Source organism: Rhamphochromis sp. 'chilingali', assembly GCF_963969265.1.
Source record: "Rhamphochromis sp. 'chilingali' genome assembly, chromosome: 1".
Lineage (NCBI taxonomy): Eukaryota > Metazoa > Chordata > Actinopteri > Cichliformes > Cichlidae > Rhamphochromis > Rhamphochromis sp. 'chilingali'.
The window spans coordinates 28,982,011-29,005,097 of record NC_137929.1 but is presented as its reverse complement, the minus strand read 5'-3'; the positions used below and the strand labels follow the sequence as shown (position 1 = coordinate 29,005,097).

Here is a 23,087-nt window from a genome sequence, read left to right as displayed (position 1 = left end):
TGTGTGCATGAGAATACACAATGGTGGCTTTCTCTGGCAAGTGGATTGTGTGCTCTGTGCCTTCAATTTGAGTTTTATTCAAATGAGAATCAAATGTCCCAGATTGTTCAAAGAATACGCCAGCAGTGTTGACTTAAACAAGCATTGAACGGATGGTGTTTGTTTCCACTCTGTGGTGAGTGTGTGGAAATCTCACATGTGCTAAGCTGTGAACCCCTTTGCTGTTTCGGCAAGTCCACGTGTCAACATGAAACCGCTGGTAGCGTGGATAGTGGCCATGTAGTGAGAGAAACCTGGATTTCTTGTTCCCGGAATTAACTTTCCTCTGAAAGTTCATCCATGCTTCAACTTTTCTTTTTTTTTTAAGGTGGTCTGCCATGTACTGAAGAGCTGAAAAGGACAAAAGTTTTTATACTTGGTAAAAAGACTTGGAGCAGTTTTACACTCTTAGCCATAAAAAAAGACGCCATAACTCCTGCTTCCAACCCACTGAACACTCCTTCTCTGTAGTCAAACTGCATTGCACTCTGGCGTTCTCAGATCTGCTGCAGCATTAATTAGAAATCCCACACAGATGCACAAAGAAAGAATAATTCAATTCCGACTCAATACCACATTTGTTTTTTAACCTAGAAAGACAGCTGATGAGGGGCTCACTTTATAATTCCGTTTATCCTGCGCAGGTCATACTTAGTGCAGTTGTGCTCATGTGGGTCTGATGGATGCTGCTTTTTTCCTGCATATGTCAGAACTGCATTAATTACTTTTCCTCACAGTGGTGGAAACTGCTTCAAAGATTATCTAATAAAGCCATGCATTGTAACTGCAGAAAAAACGAGGCTGAATGTGGATGTCAGGGTTATAGGGGGGGGTTGTTCCAGAAAGCAGGTGCACAGTACTGTGCACAAGTCTTGAGCCCCCTTTTTTTCCTTATATTTTGCTAGGAAAATGGGAAATAGGTGCAGGGATTATTGAAGTTCCAGATTACAATAATAACCAGCTTGATGTTTAGTGTGACCACCTTTATTCTTCATCGCAGCCGGAACTCTCCTAGTCAGTTTTCTCATAATTCTTTGAAGCAGTCTTCAGGAATAGTTCTCCAGGCTTCTTGTAGGACTGTCAAAGCTCTTTTTATGGTTATTGGTTGCCTTTTGTTTTGTGTTCTCTCAATATGATCCCACGGTGCTTCAATAGTGTTGAGGTCCGGGCTCCGGGGAGGCCAATCCATGACTGATGGTGTTCCACTGTGTGTTTTTCTATATATGTGTGTTTGGGATCATTGTCATGGTGAAAAATGATGCCATGGCCGTCAGACATTGGTAGATCAAACCAGATGTCTATAGAAACACACTGTTGTACACCCCCCCCCCCCCCCCCCCCCCCCCGATATAATGATGACAAATTGTCATATTTAGATTCATCTGTTCATAAGACCTGTTGCCAGTGATTTTCAGTCCAAGTCTTGTATAATGTGGCATAGATCAACCGTTTCGGCGCTCTTCTCTGATGGATTTTTTCCTATTTCTTAAGAACATGACTTTCAGAAACTGTTCATCTTCTGTAGATGGTCTGTCACATCTTCATTTGCCCTCCACTTGTCCAGTTTCTTTAATTTTTTGAAGGACACACTGGGCACAGTGTCAAGATAAGCCAAGTTTTCAGGTAATAGCTCTTTGGGAATCACATTGCTGATGCAAAAAAAATAATATTTTATGTCTATCAAGTTGTTATCTTTTTGTCTTCATAGATTCAGCTAACAAATGTGAATAAACGTGTTTTTGGTTTAGGCTAATGTTAACAAAGTGAACAAAGATACAGCCTAAAACTGATTCTTTGCCAAGTTGTCTGTTATATATAGACACAACACTGGCTCATCCCATGAGTTAGGTGCCTTTCTAAACTTCACTGACTCATATGCCAGTGTTAAGTGGCTGAAGAAGCAAACAAAAATGGGCTGATTATGGTCAGGTACAATCACAGTAGGGCTGAACGATATATCGCATTTGCGATAATATCGCGACATGATCAAGTGCAATTTTCTAACCGCAAAGGCTGCGATTATACTCTGGACATGTCCAAATTCATGGGCTGCATCCTCCTGAGGCCGCATTTGTAGACCGATTACGTCACAGCGACGCGCCGAAGGCTGTCCAAATTACTACCATATCCCAGAATTCATAGCGCGGCCCAGCCAAACTCCAGTTTCCAGCAATGGCGGCCGCTACTGAGTTTTAAAATTACTCATACTAATCTTTCTGGGTCACAAAATAAACTTTTAACATATTTTCAGGCGAGAAAGTAGTTGTGTAAACATCAAATATCTGCTCGGTTTATCAAGATATCCCATATTTGCAAAAGTGCTTCGACGTTTTCAGAGGCGTCTGCTACCCACCAGCTCGACAGCTAGCCGGGAGCTCGAGGGTTACTGATGCGGCCGAGAACGGCACAACTCCCGGCACATCATTTTCAGATCACCGCGGAGTTTCGCTGCTCGGGTTAAACGTAATATATAAGTCACTTAGACAACCTAAAAATGTTATTGTTGGGCTTTTTTCAGTGTTTTGTTTGTTCGTGAGTAAATCGGTTTGGCTGAGATTAAAGTTATTAGATTAGATAAAATAAAACTTTATTAATCCCCCGGGTGGGTTCCTCCTTGGTTTTCACACAGCTGACTAAACGTCAAACAGAAAACTTATTAAACAGAAGTATGAGACAGTCGAGAATTTACACCAGTGTCTGGTTATATTTTAGATAGCAAGAAGCAGACGGCCGAGTTTATTAAACTCCACCGAGACAGCGGTGACGCTAATCAGAACTAGACCGTCCAATTTCACGCCTTTAAATTTTAAAGGCGTGTTTCTGTGTGTGTTTATACAATTGCTATTATGTTTGCACTTTATGTGTAATGTTACTGACTGCAGAGATCAGTAAGATGTGTGTATTTTTTATTTATTAGTTTTATTTATTTAATATTATTTTTTTAATTGAATGACTGTCTAGTAGTTCACAGATGTCGAAAAACTGAGTGTGGTAAAGCCACTGATTTTTTTTATGTATATTTCTGCAATCTGCACATTGTACTGACTTTCATTTTAATGTTTACACCAGGGTTCCTTGTCAGCACTTTATGCTCAGATGTTTGTAAGCTAAAAATAAACTATTGTGTATGTTCAAATATACTGTTGTGATTGAAGAAGTTAAATAAAAATGTCAGTCATCAATTCATGCATCACCTCATGTCATCATAACAGAGGTCTGTCTTCCAGGAAAGAACAGTTTAAAATTAATGTAATATAGTATTGGCCATACTATATGATGTATTGCTTGTCTTTGTTTAATAATACAGAAGACAAAGACCTTAAAAAATAATCGCATCGCAATCGCAATATTGGGGCAAAAAATCGCAATTAGATTATTTTCCATAATCGTTCAGCCCTAAATCACAGGACTGAAAATAACTGAAAAACGCAGCCAATTTTCCAAGAAAAAGTTGAAAGCCTCGAGAACTATCACTCAAGACCACTTAAAAAAAGAAAGACTGACTTCTTGGATGAAAAATATAAAGAAATGAGTTGTGGATCAAGACTTTTGCATAGTACTGTTGTTAAAACTCGGAGTTTCTCAACTGCGAGTGACAAAATCTACATTTGGAGGCTGGAAGTGACTACTTCACAAGACTGTGTGAGCTTTATATTTTGAACTTTCCCCCCCTTTGTGTTCAGATTCTCTGTTTAGGCACAAAAGACTACTTGTGCAACAATCCTCACGCGTCAAAAAAGTATGCTCAACTGCATATGTGTTTAAATGTAATGCTTGCACGTTCTTTTCAAGCATCCTTATGTGATCAGTTAGGAAGGGAAAGAAAGCCCACTACCGCCTACCCAAAAATACCAAAGGACAATTGTACATTTGTGAGACACCGGCAGCTTTGCCAAAGGCCAGGATGTGAAGCCTTGAGAATAGAATGGGCTGAACGTGGTAACTGAATCTGTGAACTTAACCTGCTCCGTTTCTTATTTTTATTTTTAACAAACTCAGAGGGTCTCTGTGATGCCGACCTGTAGCAGCTGTCTGCTTCAGTTCCTCCTTAAAAAAAAGTCGATGTCAACATATGTAGTTTGCAGATTTAGTTAGTGATCATTCATCAGTATTTGTCATGGTGTGATTAGTCACACTGATTGAACAGTCCTGTCATAGCATCTCATGTTCTAGATTAAGCGACTATTTCTAAATCAGGATGATTGCCGTGCAGTTTAAACAGGCCCCATATGGTCTTTGTGTGTCTTGATAGGCATGCATTTATGTTTCCAGTTCCCCTGTAATCGCTGCAGACTCTGCTCTTTATTCACTCATTACCATGCCAGTAATGTCACTGAGCTCCACTGCTGCTACCTTTCTTTACTACCCATGCACTTGGACAACTCAGTGAGCATCCGCAGATTTACTTTAACTAACGGATCGTCTGTCCTTGAACCGAGAGCTTGGGGAGTTTGTTAAATGTGCTACGTGGAAAAAATCCTAGACGTAAAAGAAGGGTACGTGCAAAAATATCCCTGGCTGTTGGATGTCCAGAGAAGTGTAGCATCCTATGTTTTGTCAGTGTGTGTTAGAGACACTCAGCAGGCTGCAGGAGAGTGATGGAGGTTAACTGCATGACTGAATCTACCATAGCAGGGCATCAGACCAGGACAGCGGGACTTTTCAGTGGTACCCATGGCTCCAAGCATCTGTTCAGAAGGGGAAAATCAATCATCTCACCCCCAAGGTGTAGGAGGTGTATTGGACAAATGAGAAAACTGGCACACCTTGATGCGACTCTTACTTGACCGGTGTTGTGGCTCAGATACAAAGTTTTTCTCAATGCAGTTGACTTTTCATACTCGGACAGACTGCCACGTTATTGTGTAATTGAATACCCAGCGCCATGCCACTACACTCGCGCAGTTTGGCTACTCGGCAGAGCATCTGCAAGCAGTTCTGGTCCTGCTCTCAACTCTTTGAGGCAGGCACTGGCTGACTGCTCGGAAACAGAAAACCCCTGGCTAGCTGAGAATAATAAGTACCCATGGGAAGCTGCCAGATGGACGTTTACTGTGAGCCTAGCTGGAGAGGGAGAAATCTGTCAAACATCACAGTAGGCATCTGTGGGGGAGCAGCGCAGGTTCACGTCCACTATGCCGGATAAGAGGAGTGCTCTTTGTCGAGACTAAAAGCTGTTAGATTTTTAACGTATCACATCTAGTTGATGCATTTACCGTCTTTTTTTTCTCACAAGGTCAGCAATTCACATTACATTAAAGCCACCTGTTACAGTAAAAGCTTTAAATAATGTCCAGATTATGGATGCTTTAAGGATCCATCTATCACTTGATAGTAGGGGCCATTGCAAATACAGTCTCTAAGTGCTGTGGAGGTTGGCTTTTTTCTTTATTTAATACAAACCTATTCTTAATGAACACTGTACTCAATTTTTAGCCAGATTCGACTGTATTGCTAATGCAAGGATGGAGATTAAGACAGAGATTGCTCTTTTATTAGTGTGTGACGTTTTCAGGTGTCTGCCTATGCAAAGTTTTCTCCTACATCGCCCCAAAATTTTGGTTACAGGCGATTGTTTCTGTAACTGTTCCAAAAATGATCACTCAAAAAAATAAAAAGCCTCAGTTTCGAATCCTCGTCTTTTGACTCGGAGTAGAAATGTCCAGTGCCTCCACACTCCCCCCCCCCACCCCATCCATATACTCTTCAATACAAAGCTATAGGCAAGGAATTACAATTGGCTCATTATGCTCTCACAAGCTCAAGGGTTTCGTAGTGGGAGAATGAGAAAGAAAGAGCACAAAGAGTTCATTCCAGCATCGTCAGCAGTGAAATAGGACCCCGGTTCTCTTAGGCAAGCTGTGCTCCCGTTATTATTGCATTATGTCTGGCAGCCCTCCTTTCAGACAGGAACTGAGCCACACTTGATCAGTGATATGACACTGGCAGAGAGGAGAGTGATTGCTGGCTGCTCAGTTAAGCAAATACCATTATGTGGTAGAAGTCTAAAAGTAGATCTATGCCTGGTGAAAATTAGAAAAGGCAAGTTTGGAGAGCATCCAGAGTGTTGGCAGCTTTGTAATAGTCCACAGTGGATTCATCTGAAGTTATTTATTTATATATATATTTTTTCCATCTCTCAGAGGATAAGAACAATGCTATTCATGGATAATGCAGCACTTTCAAGTCTCCATCTGTGTTTATCATGCCCTTGGAAAAAAAAACAACAACGATGCGCTGCATATCATTCAAAAAATATCAAGAATAAATACAAACTTCACTTTTTTTTTATATGTGCATTTTATGACAACTTTATTATAAGTGCAGGTATACGTGAGGGACTGTGTGTTTTTAACAATGATTTGGAGTTCACAGGCAACGTGGGAATTCTTGTAAGGCGAGCATATGAGAAGCCGTAACCCAGAGTCAATCATACTGGTCCCTGTGGTGGATTGTGCTTTTTTCACCCCCCCCCCCCCCCCCCGCGTTTTTCCCAACAACAGCTGGTTGAGTTGTTAATAAGAAATGTGACTGATAGCTTGTTAGTGTGCCTTTGCATACACTTGAGTGACAGATTCAGCAAGCGTTCACTCTTATTTCCCGCCCGTGGGAAAATCTGCTTACGTTGCATTGTGGTAGCAGCATGTCAGTTATTCCCCTCGAATTTTCGATAGAAAAACATTGACATGATAATCCCTCATCATTGGCAGATGATCACGCATGTGAGTTTCCATTCTAAGCGCATGCAGATGCTTTCGGGATGTCGTGGAACAGTAGTTTTTAGGCAGACAACATTTAGATTTGAGCTCGCTTGGACGCACCTATCGCTGTAAGTGAAGCCGGGCTGCTGTAATGAACAGATGGCTTATCTTTAACTTTATCAACAGCGGAAGCGTCGCTAGCAAATGCAATAAGTTACTCCAGTAGCTGGAGGGAGAGCTGTATCCATCAGTAGCTAACGGCATATGGTGTAGGCACATTAAGGTGTCCTCTCCCTCTATTTCCCTGCCTTCCTGTTCTGTGAGTGGTCCTGAAGCCAAGCATCAGATGCTAACTTCACAAGGCAGCGTGTGTGTGTGTGTGTGCTTGTGTTGTGAGGGTTACTGGGCACCCGATTTAAGCTCCTCAGTTTCCTGTTTCATTAATTTTCTTTTTCCCCCTTTAAACTCTCCAGACATTTGTTTACTGACTGCATTCATTAATTATATCCCCTGGTTTAGCTTTACACCTAACCCAGGACCCCATTATTTACCTACCTCTGGTTTTTGCTAGTTCATAGTTTCAAGGCTATTTTCAAGAGTTAAACACGTCCGTTGCCAGTCTTGGTAAAAAAAAATAAATAAAAAATGTTTTTTTATCCATTTGGAGAGAAATCACAAGGAAATATTAGCAACCATATCCGTGTCAAGAGGGTGTTGTTTTTCCTCTCTCTCCGACTAACAACCTCCATTGCCTCTCCAACCTAACCACCCAAGTAAAGCGCTCTATTCCAACATTGGAAGGAGAGCTTGTTTACCAGCTCCTCCATGTGTTGCATCCCTATTAAGCTGAACGTCAATCAAAGCCTTGTTTGCTCGAGCGAGTGGCTTCGTCTTCTGCAGACCAACATGACAGAACGGTGTTGGACACAAATCAGACGGTGCACAAAAACGACACTCACCTCATGCAGATCGGAGAAGTGCGCGGCGGCAGTTGTCGTGATTACCGGCGTCTCTCGCGAAACATCAATGCCCTCGTGTGTCTAAGGAGTGGCCCCTTGCTGAAATAAAAAAAAATCCAAAGTTCTCTGGGCTAGTAACAAGGTTGCCTCAAGGTCAGTGCTATTTCTGTGCCGACTACATTTGTCATTGTTTTTCTTTTCTTTTCTTCAGGAATGAATTAACATTGTGTAATAATCACCTCCGGTGCTTTTTAACTCTCATTCTCACTCCCAGTTTTGACACCCTTTTTATGCTAAATTTCAACTCATGTATAAAACCTCTGATATGCCGCAGCATGGATCCAACACAAACCCCCCCAAGCCTTCCCTTTCCTATTGTTACTCCATGTTACGTCTCTCTCTAATAAGCAGCGTTAATTAGCTCGCTCCTCAAAAATATAATTTTCTATTGTGTCTTCGGGGTTTGGTCATTAAACGAACAAAAGCAGTCAAACGACTGACACAATACACTCAGCTGATTAAGGGCGCAGCCATGACAAAATGTGGCTGAGAAACAATGAGGGGACCTGCTTGATTCTACATCATCCTGTTATCTCTTGTTTTTGTCTTCCACTCGGCTTGCGAAAACACGTGACCTTGTTGCACATGTTGCACATGTGAACTCTTAATTTTGAACAGAAGCCCATTTTTTGTATGCGATTAGATACACACACTGCTTAACAAATTTACTAGCCCACTACCACTATTTATGCCACAGCTGCCCTAAATTATCAGCCCTGACGAATGGCCAAAATCACTTTTTTAATGTTTTTGTAACGGTTAATCTACCAGTGAGCTCACAAGCTCTTCAATCAAAATGATATTTCTACTGCCACAATATGATTGTTGATGTTATCCGTGAACTTTCCATGAAAAAGCAGGAAAAAATAGCAAAGCCCATTTATATTTTTCGATTAACACGCCAAATTAAAGTTATTTACTTGCATACTTAAGAAAAAAAATGCTTTTAGTCATTGAATTTAATGCTTTCTCAAAGAAGTCCAGTGTTCAAATTTCAACATAGAACCATGAATTCAGTATTATTCAACTATCAAATAGCAATATATTTTTCAGTAGATGTTTTTGTATTTTCTTGTGAAAGGTGGTTTAATAGATTTGTTAAGCACATATAAGAATATGCTACCAACACACTGCTGTTTTCATGCCTGAATTTTTATCCAGACCAAAATCTCTTCTATTTCCAATCACATCTTTTGGGATAATAGCCGAATTCATATGGTCTCCTTTGAGACAGCATCTGGCCCAAGTTGGCTCAAGCATCATACATCCATTTTGGCTGAACATTTGAGAATGATGAAGACCGCTGGACAAAATCCATGGCCTCGCTTCTCTGAGGGTTCAATGTCAGAGGTCGTTGGGTGACCAACCCATCTGCCGGTCTGGCATTACCACATAAAGTACAGGCTGGATTGTTTGTAATCGAGCAGCATGTTTCGTGGGAGTCTAAGCAGAGACAGGCTGTGTTCACGGCTTGCTCAGATGTATACTGTACATCTACATCACCGCAGAGCGTGCCAGCGGATTATGTCACTGTGGCCGATTCGATAAACAATGTTTTGATGGAGGCAAAGTGACAGTAATGTATGTATTTTTTGGGGGGGTGGCCTATCAAGGTTTTAGAGGTATGTAATGTAAAAGCATATGCTTGAAAAGCTTCAGCAATACTACCATACAGTTTAAAACACTGCATGCTTCTTTGGTGTAGATAGAAACTGACAGTTATACTTCAATTATTATAACCGTCTAAACTGAGCCCAAGGATGAGATCAGGGTCAGCTCCTGTGGCAAAAATGTTATTGGGCACAATAATAGCATTCAAGTCTTTTGCATCTTAAACCAGCGGTCCCCAACCTTTTTTGCGCCACGGACCGGTTTATGCCCGACAATATTGTCACGGACCGGCCTTTGAGGTGTCACGGATAAATACAACAAAATAAAACTAGTACCAGTACCGAAAAAAAGAAGATTTATTCATAACACACGTGAAAAGACCCAGGAAAACCGAGTTAACGATCAAAACGATAACAAAATAACGCTGAAAACCGATAAAAACCCTGAAAACCATACATTTCACACCTGAGCCCTCAACACTCTCGTGGCCCGGTACCAAACCACTCACGGACCGGTACCGGTCCGAGGCCCGGGGGTTGGGGACCGCTGTCTTAAACCAGCACATCCTCAGATCGACCATTATGGATAGAAAAGAATAAAACTGACTGGTATGCATCAGTTTTTACTTAGTTCTAGCACATGTTGCAAATTTACTACACTGGTTGGAAACGGGCAAATGTAGAAAACACAACCACATTGCACACATTTTCTTTTTATTCAGTGCTTCAAGAATCAATGAAAGGGTGATTTTTTTTTTTTTTATTGTGACAGTAGATGTCAAAAAAAGTTACCCATTAGATTTTCCAATAGTTAACTTCTTGAGTAACTTTGCCTCCTTTATTGGTTTTTACTTTGAGAACCAAAGCCAAAGCTGATGGGTCGTAGTTATATGAATAATGCACGCACGCACACAAATATTTTCTGTTACCTCTTCAAAAGCCACAAAAAAATAAAGCGGAAAATGCTCCCAATGACATGTAACTTGATTTCATTTTTTTCATCTATTTTTGAGAAGAATTGGTTTTGAGACCGAGTTAGAACTGCCTTTAATGCAAAATCTAATGTATCCCACTAGCTTTTCTCCCTGCCTAATGTTATTTACGGTTTCTGTCCATTGCTGCTCTGACAGAGATACAACGTGTCACATTTGTATCTTTTAAAGAAAGAAACTGATGGTCTTAAGGTCAGAAAGAGTTTTACAAGTGTGCCATCGCATCAACTCCTACGATGTCCACAGTATTCTGACTATGGGCGATTAAAAAAACAAGCTACTAATGCATCATTCATATAAGATTGAAAAGGTTTACACTATTTCTTTAAACGTCAAATTTCTCTTTTACATTGGAATTCAGCAAACATTTAGTCATGCTGTAACTTTTTATCGTTTATGTTCAGCCTCGTATTTGTTATAATTGAACATGCGAATACGTCATCATTCACAATAAAGGATGCCGTATCCAGTCGTAGTTTGGAAAATGTAACAGACTGTTGACGTGAAGCCTTAAAAATGTGTCCCACTTTCTTCTTTTTAACCATGTGGTGACCATTAACAGTGTAGTGGTTCTGCACCGTGGTAAAAGCGTGGATCTATAGAGGCTTCGCCATATTTAACCAGAGCTCTGTGTACACGGAAAGCTGCTCCAGCATGTCCCAGTGCAATACTGCTTGTGCTTTCTTCACCGAAACCAAAATAGAAACTACTGTTAATTAGTCCTCTGTGGCCTGCCATACTGAGAACCCAGGTTTGTAAATACAGGAGAGAAAGTGTCCTCAACTGTCCCTTGTTACAGATTAAGGCCTGGAGCCAGATGGGAAATTTGAGCCAGGCTGTTTTTATTTATTTTTTCGCTGCTACTGCGTGTGCATAGTCTTGGTCGGAGAAGGCACTGTCTATAGAATTCGTGTTTGTTCTGAGCCTTAAGCAATCACAGGCTCTGCTTAAGGCTAAGCCTTTGGCACGAGGAGAGTGGAATGACCTTGCAATTGGATTCAAGGTTTAGATGCACGAGGAGGAAATAAGGGCCGTAATTTCATTACTACCCTCACTATAAAACAACAACTGCATTATAAACTACGCAGATGAGACATCACAATAATAACTGAGAGCAGTGCGTTCATTTATTATGTTAAAGTCATCCAGTGTCAGGATTCAGGAGAAGCGTAGGAGGCAGTGGGGTGAAACCGAAGGTGTGAAGGTGAAGGATGTGACTGAATGAGATCGATTTTAATGCAAATGACCAGAGTGCAGCTTCTTCCAGTTACATTTGCTTTGGCAAACTTCGCATAACACGTGTTACTAGCTATAGATTTGAGCAATTCATTAATTAAAATCAAAACGTGCCTTGCAGATTAGGGTGTTTTCTTTTAAGCAGCGATGTAATTGTTGGCTAGATTTGATCACATTCTGTGTTTTTCTGCTTATAAAGCTTTGCAAGTGCTATTCAGAAATCACCAGCCATGTGTAATTATGGACAGAACAGCGGAAAAACTTTCCAACCTGGCTGCCCGGAGCAGTGCTAACATCTCCCACATCCTTTGCTCTAATGCTGGCACGGTCAGTTTCAAATATGCTTTCGGTCAAGGGACTTGTAGTGACTCAGAAGGACTCATTTTCAAATGCAGTGTCACAGGCAAATGTAGGCCAGGCTCTGTTTTCCACACACATACTCAGCATTGCTAAAAAGCACAAAAGGTTAAGTCAACTATTAAAAAACTGTGATAGTAGAGTTGCTCCTTTTTACCTTAAATCAACACGAGAGACAGGAAAAAACACCAATTAAGAGAAATACTACAAACTAGTAAATGATAATATTTGATCTTGCATGAACACATACACAACAGCTGTTTTATCATCTATCATATTAAATCTTTAGGATTACGTCAGACACGTGATTATTGTAATAGTTTAGCTAGCTAAAGCTTTATTTGTTAGTTGTTGTTAGTTTGCTACTGGCTCCTCTAACTGTTTAACTTCTATCTACATACAAGTTGCTCTGGTGGTTGTACGCACTGTGTGCCACTGTTAACTGATAGTGTTAACTGATAGGGTTAGCTTAGACTCATGGACCGCTCCATGAGTCGTTTGGTACCGGGTCGCGAGAGTTGAGGCTCGGGTGTGAAATTGATAGTTTTCAGGGTTTTTATCTTTAACTCGGTTTTCCTGGGTCTTTTCCCGTGTTGTAGTTGTGTGTCTTATTTTGAAAGAAATATTTACACTTTCCCATAGCGACCGGAGAGCATTAAGGGGCAGAGAGGAGGATGTTACTCTCAGTATTGTTGGCACATTTCAGGAGGACGCTGCTAATAAAGTTACACAATCACACAGTGAATTCGCGTTTATCATTATATGTACAAAATACCACCATTTTTGTCTTGGTCGTATCATTTTATTCTGTTGTATACAGCCGCGACACCTCAAAGGCCGGTCCGTGAAAATATTATCTGGCATTATACCGGTCCGCGGCACAAACAAAGTTGGGGACCGCTGTGCTTGTGTAGTGGTTCATAACAGTTGCCTAACACAGAAAAGATCCAGTTTCAAGAGTGAGAGGAGGCAGAAATCCCATGGAGGTTTACATCAGGAAACACATCCAGAGTTTGCAAATCTGTGCCAAAGCTAATACGCGGATGGATCTGCTGTGGTGACCCAATGTGAATAAGAAGCCTAGATAGTGTGGGAGGGAAAAAAGACATTCGCTGGAGGCATTCATATTGTTGAACTTAGTTAACACAGGTAAATGTAAGCCAGCATTAATTACACAAAGCTATTTAAACTCTTAAGCCCCAAGCCTACCTGATCTCCTGCCTTTTTCCCCCGTATCAGGGGGCGTTGGGGCTTAAGAGGTTAAATTGCATTAGATGACTAGCAGAGTCTTAGAAAGCATCACAAGTCTGTATTAATTTGTTCCCCCCTTTTCGGAGCCTGTTAACATGCGTCACCGCGACATTACACCCATCATTAATTTGCTATCTCGTTACCATACAACCACCTCTCACTCCTTTCATTCTCCTTCTCTCAAACTTTCCTCTTCGAACTGGCATGGTAATCACCTCGGTTGAAAGATGGCAGGCAAAGAAAAGAAATCAAGATACTGTATGCAAGAATAACAAGCTGACACTGCACTGTCAACGGCAGAGAATAATCTTTCCCACATTTTCATTCCTCCCCCTGGATTTCCGCCATAAACACGGTCCGACGTCTATTTTTAGCCCGTTTTATTTCTTTTCTTCTTTCGCCAGAATTCACCATTCAGCTTTCTATTGTCTCACGCTTTCTAGTCGGAGCCGTGCATTGTGAGCTGCACTCGAGCGGCGCCCTTTTTGTTCTGCACACTAATACGCACCTCGGTAGCAGTTTATGCAATAGCAGGTAACCTGTCAATTTTATGCAGCGGTTTTTATTCATCATAAAGATTTGTACAACTATACAGGGATTATTCCAAATCCCCAGAGAAAACGCCTTGGACATACAATGAAATAGCACAGCTTCATCAAAGAGAAAGATCCATTTATTATTCAAAACGAACGATATCGGTGGCTCTGGTGATGAAATCACGTTATCATATTAATGACTGAGGAAGAACAGGTAATTCAGAGGAAGACCTTCAGCGAAGTTACATTTGAGTTGGGTGCGTAATGACTATGTTAACATAATCCGGTCATGTTAAATTGGATCAGCAATATTATTAAAGCAGGCGAAGCTTTCATTCGGTGCCACTAATTCCTCTCAGTCTAACTCCTAATGAGAAATAAGGAAGCACTTACAAGCAAGCGCTCAGACTGAACTGCAGGTAGAGATTATCTGTCTGTCTCACTCAGTTTCTCTCTTGCATTCTGTGTTGGTGTCATGTGCACAATTACAAAGACCCAACCCCACGCAGAAACCACGCACACACACACACCCCTGTGCGCACTCAGGAATACACACTTTTGCTTTCAATCTCTGTCTCTGTTCCTGCCTCTCTCAGATGAATAGCACTTTGTAATGAAGCCAGAAGGATTTTCAAACACATCATTATAAGGCTCTTGGGAAACTGTATGGAATGAAGACCAGCTGATACTCCAAGATTTGACATGAAATGGGAGTTTTGAAAATAATAATAATTTTTAAAAAAAATCACACCGCTGTCAGTGGCGGTGCTTAAGTATCGCATAAATTATATGTTGCTACAGCAGAAATGATAAAGCGGTGACTGTAAGAGCTCCCGAAATGAGGAGCATTAATAGCTGGGTGCTGCTATTGAAACATAAAAGACAAAGTGAGTCACCGTGATTGCTCTGATGTGTTAAAGTAAGACGAGATATCATTTTAACAGTTACTACTGTTAATGTATTTATGGACCGCAAGTGTGCTTCAAAAGTAGAGCGCGTCTTCTCGTGTTACTTTGTTTTTGGCTGATCTGTCGTCGTGTTTTGTAATAACACACGTATACGTGACAGTTATCAGCCTTAGCTGGAGAAAGAGACTCTGAGCAGCTCTGGCATGCGTGCTAACATGCAGAATCACAGGCAGCAATCCAAGGGGGACCATTCACTGTCTTATCTGTCAGCATACAATGATAATTCGGGTATGAACTAATTTCCATTTTTTTAATCTGGTCATGCTTTCAGAAGCGTTGACACTCTGCCCATGTTGTTGCTTCCCATTGGACATGCAAACAAAAGCCAAATACAGAATAAATTGGGAATGAAACGAGTTAAAAAAGATTATTCATTATGCTCACGCGTAATATGATAGTCAATACCCTATCGATCACTGTGGAATTTTAATTTACCCATAATGACATAACATTAAGTGAACCTGATTGATAGTTTTTACACATGGGAGGACACAATTACGTTCCACACAGGCCGCACGTGCACACGCTAATGCGCGCACACACAAACACACACAGATTCCCGTGAGCGCAAGTCGGCTGCAAATTCACACACTCCCATTCCACAATGTTATTATCTCATTCTCCATGGTCTCATTTTTCACAAAGCCCCGGGGTGTGTGAGGGACAGTCAGGGTTGAGCTCACACAAGCCCCGGCTGCACACCCGACTGCCAGCGAAGGTCTGTGTTAGCACCAAGTGCAACATTGCCAGAAGAAACAGAAATGGGGAAAATGGAAAGAAAACCAGATGATCCAACAAAACAATGTGGTGCGGGACCCTTTCACACTGCCAGTGGAAGCAGCTGCTCAACTTTATTGGAGATTAGAACTGGAGAGTGGTTATTGAAAAGACATGTCATTACAGGGGAGGCATGAAGGCTAAAGTGACCACAGCGTATATGAGCTTGGGTTATTCATTCATTCCACGAATGAATTCCATTTTTTGGGGCCTTTATCGATATATATTTAAAAAAAGAAACCTCTATTATCATTTGGATTTTAACTTATCCAGATTAATTGTTGTACTTTTCTTTTTTTTATTCATATTAGGTATAACGATGTGACTCTTTTTTCAGTGCCAGACTGAGGTGAGAGTGCGTATCTGTCCGAGACTTGAGGAGACAAGACTTGCGTATCAAACTCAAGAATGTTCAATCAATACTTGTCTTTGTGGAAGAATTCCTCTAAAGTTGTCTTAGAAGGAGAGATTCATTCTCACCAAACTTGTTTCTTTGCTGTATGAAATGATCTGGGAGGATTCATCACACAGTCAAGACGAGCTAAGTCTATTTTCCTGGGCTCTTACAACTGGCTTTGAGCATGGTGTGTCATTGCATTGAATTTTGGGAATTCCTATTCAGTCTCACAGCTGAAGTCTGAACCTGATGGATCGGAAATCAACAAGTTTTCCTTTTGTAAGTGTTTCTTCTCTTTGTTGTCCGTCATTGTGATCTTTGTCTTCATACTAAAGCAGTAAGCTAAGATTGCATGTTGGCTTATATCGATATATATATATAGAGAGAGAGAGATGTAGTGAAAGAGCATGTTTGATCATTAGGTCAGAGTATCTATTTGTTTGCCTTTTGCACTGAGCAGACAGATATTGTAACAGATTCCAAAATTCTGCTGGATGATTTTATCAAATACTTACTCAACATACTGGCCTAATTAGCATTGTGTTAGCGTGCTAATTTGCAACACTCGAATAGTGAATGTGGTAAGCATTATACTCGCTTAACCTCAGGGTGTCGGCATATTCCTGGATTCCAGTCACTGGTTAGATGGGTAGAAATGACATAGAACGTTAGTTGCTGCCAGATCTTGACCAACCGCTGACTTACAGTTAAAAATAATTCTTATTTATCTCATACTGGATCATGCTGCAGCTCCAGTCCATCATCTATCTGACACAAATTATCTTTAGCCTCTTTTTCTTTAAGACCAACTTAAAGGGAAGAATCAGAAGGCTGGATGTAGGTGGGGCTGCTTTGTTCATGGCCAGAGCTGGGCGCCTGAGATGACCACACAAAGCACATCTGCAGTATAATGAACAACTGTCTGCGACTTCAGAGCATTTAGAGCAGTCTGATGGCTACGATTGGGATTTTTTGGCCTTGCAAGCTTTCATCATTTTAATAGTGCACATATGCGACAAAGTAGTGATTAAGTAAGTCAAAGCACAATTGGTCCACTCTAACGTTCAGCACTTTGCATTGATAGCTGTATTTGATGGACATTTGATGGACATTGATAGCTGTATTTGATGGACATTTTAATATGTTGCTATAATAGATTTGATTCAACAGAGAAGTAGCCATTAAAACTGATTTGTAATGCCGAAGTTCTTACAACAAACATGCAAACAAAGGCCCATAATCTTTAGTAAATCCTGACAGTAGTTTTTTTGTTTGTTTTTTTTATGTTAAAAGAGTTTTGTGCAGCAGCAAGCCATTTGTAAACCTGGCCCTTAGTGTCATGTTTACTTATGCACAACATTTGCTGCGTTATCTAATAACAGAAAGCCAAGCCTTAAGCTGTGGAACAATCAGTTGACATAGAAGTGATGTGGTGCTGGAGGCAGCTCGATCTGATGACTGGACTGCCAGCAGTCAGCCGCACACATGATTAGTGTCAGATCACTGACATCATTTAATGTGATGCCTCAGACATGGGGCAGCTGTTACTGTAGGGAGCCAACTCTCCAGCATCACTTCATTGGTTTTGTGCCAGAATATTATTTTGTGGGCACAGCTAGTAAAAAAACAGAAAGTGGATGAAAACCAAATCTCTGTGTGTCACCGTCCCACCAACGACGCGTCCATTGTGTATATTACTGAATCACAGAGTCGGTGATTAGCACAGTCGGAGAGGCACAGACGGGAACCAAAGCCCAAACCAATAACTCTCAACACTGAATTTAACGTTTGTCTAGTCGGTGCTGTAAAATGTTCTCTCCATTTTCAATTCCCACATTGTTATCCTAAAAGAGGTTACAGGACTCGTGTGGCACTGACTTCCTGCAACGGTATTGTTAAGACATTTGTGTGCTCTACCTCCGCTGTGGCGATTTGAAACAGTATCTTAAGTACAGTTTATACGGCCTCTGAAAGTTTCTGTCTTGTATCCAGAGTCTTCCGGAAAGCAGTAGCGAGAGGGGAAAAGCAGATATTACAGCTGTCAACAAAACAACATGAGGCGCTAAATTTGCCGTGGGGAGAACAGACACTTATGGTGCCAGTAATATACTGAATTATACATTACACACGAGAGACCAGAACATATAGAGGTGCTGCACAATATACCCAAGGAACTTTTTCTTCTTGCACTTTTGCAGTTGGAAAAAACACTTTTCTAACACATTCACAAGAATAGCAGTCGCAACATCTTTAAATTTAGAATGCCGAATGACGCCCACTAAATGTGTGATGAACACTAATTAACAACCTTTCAGCTTGAGAACACACTAGTTTCTTTCCTCTTTGCACATTGCTTCCCCTTGTTGCTGATGCAGTGGCGGGTGGATTGGAAGACTTAAAAGGGCCATTTTTTTTTCTCCTTGTGTAAGATGTTGATTTCCGCACCTTTCCAAAAGTGTAAGCCTCTTGTTTACCTCGACTCACATCTCCATGACTTTCCAGATCTGCCATATGCTTTCATCCTTCTTCATGGTTTGTCAAAAACTTTGCACAACATATTTAACTTTTTTTTGTTTTTTCTCCAAACCTCGCAAAAATGTAGAACCTGTGCAGATGTTTTGCGTCTCCTGTGAAGAGGTTGGTCAAGTGGGAGAAATAGTGAGTTAAATTTAAATCTGTCTGGGCATAGTATGCAGATTGGAAAAGATTAGATGGGAAAGAACAAGGAGAAAGCACAAAGGTTCATCTCACATTTGCCAAAAAAACATCTTGATGATGCCTGACTAGAGAAAAGTTGAACTTTTTGGAAGGTTTCAGTCCCTTTACATCTGGTATAAAACTAACACAGTATTTCATAAAAAGAAAATCATACTAACAGTCAAACATGGTGGTGGTAGTGTTGTGGTTTGGGGTGCTGCTTTGCTGCTTACAGACCTGGATGACTGGATGGATGACTGCTGTAATTGATGGAAACATAAATTCTTCTCTCTACCAGAAAATCTTGAAGGAGAATGCCCAGCCAACATTTCGTGCCCTGAAGCTCAACCTGGGTTATGCAGTAAGACAATGGTCCAAAACACACACTAAGGCCACCTTTGGATGGCACAAAAAAACCCAAAAGAAAGATTTTCCAATGACCTAGCCAAAGTCCAGACTCAAATCTGAATAACATGCTTGAAAACTGTCCAATGGCTGAATTCAAACAATTCTACAAAGAAGGTTGGACATAAAATTCCTCCTCAGAGATCTCTGAAAGACTCCAGTTACTGGAGTTACTGCCAGTTACTGCAAACACTTGATTGCAGTTCTTGCGGCCAAGGGTGTCAGAACCAGTTAATAGGTTTAGGAGGCAATTACATGTTGACTCAGGTTACCAGGAAATATGTATGTACATATGTATATGTTTCTTGTTAACACAATTTTTTCTAGTCACATGTAGGAGTAGCAGTACAGTTAGGCATGTAGACATGGTCAATAGAATAGAATAACCCTTTATTGTCATTGGACTTGTATAATGAAATTTTGTTTTGGGGGGCTTTTTTATTCCGTTTTTAGAAGACAAGTCAAATTTTTTTACAAGACAAGACAACCTGCTTAAGTTCAAAACAAGATCAGGATGGGAAAGCAAGATGATTCAACGAACTTAGAAAATATCATGGTTGTTAGTGGCAGACAGGTTGCTCTGAGCGTCTCAGACACTGCCGAACTATCTACGAGTTCCTACTGGTACCACATCCGACATTATCCATGTATAAATAAGTTGTGATGTTTTTTTGCAATTTGGATTTTCTGCTGTTTATTCAATGTCAATTAGCAGTCTCTTCCTATTTGTCCCTAATCTTTGTAATTTTATCTTGTATAACTTTAATGACACACACAGACTCCATGTAGAATTAGAAAAATGACTATATTATATGGCTTTATAGAGACCTCTTTAACTGAATGGCTTTCATCAGCTACAAGTATGATAATGAGTAATGCCACTATTAAAGTGAGCAAGGTGCCAACGAGTTTTAATCAGAGTCATTATACCATTATTAACTGTGTTAACACAGAGGGCTAAAGCAAACAACTAGCACGTTTACCACACTTCTGCTTAACCACCGCTGGGCGTTGAGTCCCTGCACTGTATTTCTTAGGCTTGTGAAGATCTAGCTGTAGAGTCTCAGAGGTGTATTATTCACAGAGAAATGGGGATTACTACCATAGCTCTCATCCAACATTGCACTTTAAAAGGTGTGTGCTCATGGTGTAGTGTTCTCCTCTTTTTTGCCACCCTATTTCACCATGCCTTACAATATAGTTTCCTCATTTCCTTCCACGTTCATAAATTTCATCCTTGGTCTCTTTGTATGGTGATTCTCTGACTTTAAGCTTCTCTATAACAAAATGCCAACCACTCACACCATTATTATTCCCTGATTAAATTTCTAGTTGAAAAAAAAAAGAACACTCAAGTCACTCAAGCTCTATTAATAAGATGGAGTATCCATGTTTAGCGCAATCTAATGGATGTGTGAAATAAGCACCGGCTATTAATGTTTAATGTGTAATTGAATGTTCTACATGGCCAAACTTGTTTACTGGAATAATTGATGTTTCTGATTTACCATTTTCCCGCAATGCAATAAGGGACACAGAGAGCAGTAGATACCCATGTGGAAAAGATATATATAAATCTTATAAAGTTTGTATCTGCCTTGTGTGAAACTTGTATGAAAAGCATATAAGAGTGAAAACAGATATAAGATCCCTTGAAAAATTATACAATGAAACTTGTATGTTTTGGATACTTACTAAAACAATATATGAAAGTAATGAGAAAGTGGCCACTTTCATGAGTAAATCATATAAGGCTTACATGATTTACTCATGAAAGTGGCCACTTTCATGAGTAATCACATATAAGTTTTTACTATTTCTTTTCCATATGGGTAGAGAGGGAGAGACCCCTTAGCTCACACTCTGAAGCTGAAGGTGGTCAAGCCGCAGACAATAGAAGTAATAACAACACTTGAAAGTGGTCATTTTTGATGAGCTCTGAAAGTCTTGCAGCAAACTTTATATTTGAACTTCAAGCTGTCATGAAAAAATGAAACTAAACAAACAATCTCTGAAAATATTGCATGCTATGCTTATTAACTACTAAGCCACTAAAAACAAGGAAAGCCCTTTCTTTTTATGGTGCCTTTCTTTACCTGTGCAAATTTACTGCACACTACATAGTCTAAGGAATCCTAGTTTTAGAGATTTTTTTGTGTGATAGTTTGTGTGTTTTTCACTTCATCTGTTGGGCTTCAGTAGTGTGTTTACCTGAGAAGAACAGCAGGGTGTGACTGAGGTGGAGAGTGCAGTCTCACGGTCCACTGCACACCAGACACAGCACAGACTCCACAGTTAGCCTTCATGCCTTTAGTTTCTTTCTTTCTTCATTATGTTCTTTTCAGGGCTGAGTGATTTGAAGAAAATATTTCATTGTTCTAATTCTGGGGAATATTGCAAGAGTGATTTAAATTGAAAATATACTTTTTTAAAATTATATTAAATATTAGTTACATTCCAATTTATTAAAGTACAAGTCTGTGTAGTCAGGCTGGCAACTGGCCACTCAATCTCACGCATATCTGATTTCCATTTTATCCATGTAAGACATGCGCATAATAGGGCAAGCTGTTCACTGTGAATAAAGACACAAAGTTGACCAAACTAAATACAGAAAAAAACTACAGAGAAAAATGGTGGTTCAGAAGACAGATGACCTTTACGCAGCTGAACACAGCCATTTTAAAGAAGCTAATAAAGGCTGAGTGGCCAATGCTAACGCTAGCCAGAGCTCAGAGCTAGCCAGAGCTCAGAGCTAGCCAGAAGCTAGCAGCCAGGAGAAATATGGCGACAGGTAGAAAAAAAAGAAGGGTCAATATCTTTTAATCTGGTGAATGTATAAGCCTACTGGAAAATAATTGTTTTTACTTGTTTTGTTATATAAACCTAACATAAGCTAAGGTAAACTATATTAGGCGAAGGTGGATTTAGGCTACGTCCACACGTACGCGGGTATTTTTGAAAACGAAGATTTTCCGTTTTCGTTTATAAAAAAAATTCCGTCCACACATAAAAGCCAAAAACGAAGGAAAACGCTGCTAGGAACATGCCAAAGCAGCAGGTGGCACTATATTCCTATCCGTGTAGAAATGTTGGCCAATCAGAAGTCAATAAGCCTGAGTGGGAAAGAGTAAACAAAGATGGTGCATAGAAGCAGAACTGAGTCGTATGTGTGGAGGGACAGTAACTGTGTGTGTATATGTAAGCATTTAAACACTGCAGAGAGTAAAATTAACAGTAACAGTATTTTGTCTACGTCCGCCATTTCACCGAAACATTAACATGGTGCACAGTGTGACGTCAAAAAAGGCGCACACCTTTGACACTGCGTTTTCTCCGTTTACCTCGTCCACACGTAAACACAAAAACTGAGCTTTCGCAAATATCCCCCCTGGCAGGAGTTTTAAAAATCTCCGTTTTCAGTAACCGAAAACGCTGTTTACGTGTGGACGAAAGGCGCAAACACATAGAAAAATCTGCGTTTTCAAAAAGACGTAGCCTCAAAGTAGCTAATTTTAATATTTCTACCTATCCAGTAACAGAGTACTTTATTTTAAGTTGTACCAGATCCTGTAGCTTAATGCAGTTTTAGTAGAACTGGATTTTGTGTATATTTATACTTTTATAGTCACTATTTTATTCTGTGGAATAAATGCATCAGTGAAAGAATGTAAGAATGTATGTATGCTAGTCTGCTGAAACAGCTCTGCTCCAGTTTCAAGTATAGCGGCAATAAAGAAAACTTTATTTTTTTATCATATTATCTTTTGCTTATATGTGCTGTATGTGTGTATATGTAGTTCTTGAAAATCAGAATAGGCAAAATTGGTATTAGCAGGCTGAAATCACCCAAGAAAATTGGAATCGGTGCATATCTACCAATTTGTCTTATGAATTTATCACATTGCCGAATAACATTTTACTATATTCGTGATCTATTCAAGCTGCCTGAAACGCTTTTATAACAGCTTTCATTTTAACAAACATTTTTTTTACTTTAATAAATGGTTTGATTTCACTCCTCAATATTCATCCTCTACTCCCTTCTCCCTGTTTCCTCACATTTCTTCTCACGTCATTCTAAGCGATCAATAATCAATGT

The 23,087-nt window shown here is 40.2% G+C and overlaps 1 protein-coding gene across 2 annotated transcripts in view; it reads left to right on the top strand.

Moving 5' to 3' along the window:
- The window catches only part of LOC308402910 (receptor-type tyrosine-protein phosphatase delta-like), a 421,888-nt gene that overhangs the window by 117,917 nt on the left and 280,884 nt on the right, over window positions 1–23,087 (top strand). The gene's annotated exons all lie outside the window — the stretch shown is intronic.